Raw genomic sequence first — 2,392 nt, 5'->3', positions numbered from 1 at the left:
TGCACACATCAATTACAATCCAGGAGAACGTGGAAATGAAGAGAAGACTCGCATATGTAAGGTACAGCAAAACCTATATAAGAACTTCAGCCAAACCACTAATGGAGCCAGGCTAGGGGAAAAAACACCTAAATGTAAAAAAAAATAAAAACATTGGGATTCAGAAAAAAATGAGAATGGAAGGATTACATAGAAGATGGTCAATAGCAATGTAAAAGAAATTATACTTATCTGTCTCTGGCACTCCATTGTCCACAGCCAGTCTCCTTTCCCTCACTTGATGTACCATAGTACCGCAAGCCCTATGGCTCATGACCATTGAGATCAATCAGTGACCTCAGAGACTGATGACATATAAGAGGAGTGTCACCGGGCCTTCTCCAGCGACCATTAAGGCCACTAATGGGTCTTGTGGACTTTTTTTTTTTTTTTTTTTTTCTAAATGTAGATTGTGAGCTCCATATAGGGATGATAATGTAAATTTTTTTCCTTTCCTATCAGAATGTCTTTGTAGAATGGGAAGGAATCCTTTGCAAACACAGAGAGAACGTACAAACTCCTTGCAGATGTTGTTCCTGGCGGGATTCGAAGCCAGGACTCCAGCGCTGCAAGGCAGCAGTGCCAATAACTGAGCTACCATGTTGCCGCGGGTCTCTACAGTCTTGTGAGGTTCAGGGTTTCCTGTGTATGGCATATGATGGCATGGAGACCAGCGGTGGACAACACAGTGTCGAGGTGAATATATACTCAATACTCACAACAGGTGAATGTGTTTTTTTCTCTTGTCATCTCACTTTGCAGACAGTGAATACAAACTTCTTAACATGTGGAGGCTAAAAAACTGCTCTGTTGCCAGATCTGCAACTTCCCCTGATTGTGGCAGGTCCACCATTGTGCATGTCCTTCACCAGCCCTGACCTCTGCTTACCTGACTATGACTTTATGTAGACTATATGACTATGACTTTATGACTATATGTAGAACTATGGTCGGACAGCTCACTACTGATGGCTTCACTGATGGGTGCATATACCTTAAGGGAACTGACCACACTTTCCAAATACTCAATACATAGAGAAGAAAGGCACATCACACTAGTTGTCCTTCTGCAAATAGTATCTTTATTTCCAATCAATTCACACCACAAGTGCTTAAAAAGGACCTTTCATCAGTTGGGGCACATGCGGTTTTATATACCGCTAGAAAGCGCGGTGACCTGTGCCCCGGATGAAGAGCTATCGGTGCCGGTACCGTAGCTCTTCACCGTCAGAAGGGCGTTCCTGATAGTCACCCTAAACCAGTAATAACAGCTCGTTCACATCTGCGCCTGGTGGTCTCCATCTGTCGGGTTTCCGTCTTCTGCAGACAGAAGACGGAAACCTGACATACAGTGTCTGTCCGTGAGCGCCGATGAGCGTTTTGTGCTCTCTGCGGGAAAACAGTTTTTTTTTAAACAGGAGTACTGCATGTCCGACTTTGTGTCCGGTTAAAAAAAACTGTTTTGCCATGGAGAGCACAAAACGCTCACAGGCGCTCACGGACGGACACTTTTCAAACCCATTCAAATGAATGGGTTTGAAAAATGCCTGCAGGTTTCCGTCTCCTGTCCAGTTTCGGCAGGAAACGGAAACCTGAATAACGGAGGCCGGGACACAGATGTGAACCTGGCCTTACTCAGTGTGTCCACACCTGCCTTGGTAATCATAAAGTAAAAGGTACATAAAGTCACACTACCTCCTGACATGTATGCCATTTTTGAGGTACAGGTCATTGGCATCTTTTTCTAATACACGATATGTCAGGTTTCTGGTGCATTACTTGATCGTCTATACATTTCAATCAGCATTATGTCTGTATGAAGATACAATACAATAGACTGTAACCTTGCTGGTGTAACTGTATCTTCCACTTCCAATGCTATGGTATGTTAATATCCAGCATGTAATGACCATCAGGCACATAGCACACGTGGTGTAAGGGCTCTGGTTACAAGGTTAGCTTGAGAGAGATTATGATAATTTGAGCAGGGGAGATATTTATATAATGTGTCTTTGGCAGTCACATAACCCTCTGAAGTCTCTGATATCACAGGTCAGTAATAACTAGCTAATAATAGTGCCAAAATAATTTGACATTTCATATTCTGATCAGTAGCGATACAGTCCACGTCTCCATCAGTGTCGCCAGTGCAAAGTACTTACATATCCAGTAAGGGAGCGTTCACACTACCGTCAGTGTCCGACAGGTAGTGTCCGCTGCTAATGTCCATTCAAAATCTTGCACGGACATTAGCAGCGGACACTAGCTGTGTCCGTGACATTTTTCATTCATTTAAATGGACATCGGGTGCGTTGTTTTACACTCCGTGCCTGTCCTTAAGTGTCCGTTCATA

The sequence above is a fragment of the Leptodactylus fuscus genome, chromosome 8 (genome assembly GCF_031893055.1).
Source record: "Leptodactylus fuscus isolate aLepFus1 chromosome 8, aLepFus1.hap2, whole genome shotgun sequence".
Classification (NCBI taxonomy): Eukaryota; Metazoa; Chordata; class Amphibia; order Anura; family Leptodactylidae; genus Leptodactylus; species Leptodactylus fuscus.
Note: the sequence above shows the minus strand (reverse complement) of the source record.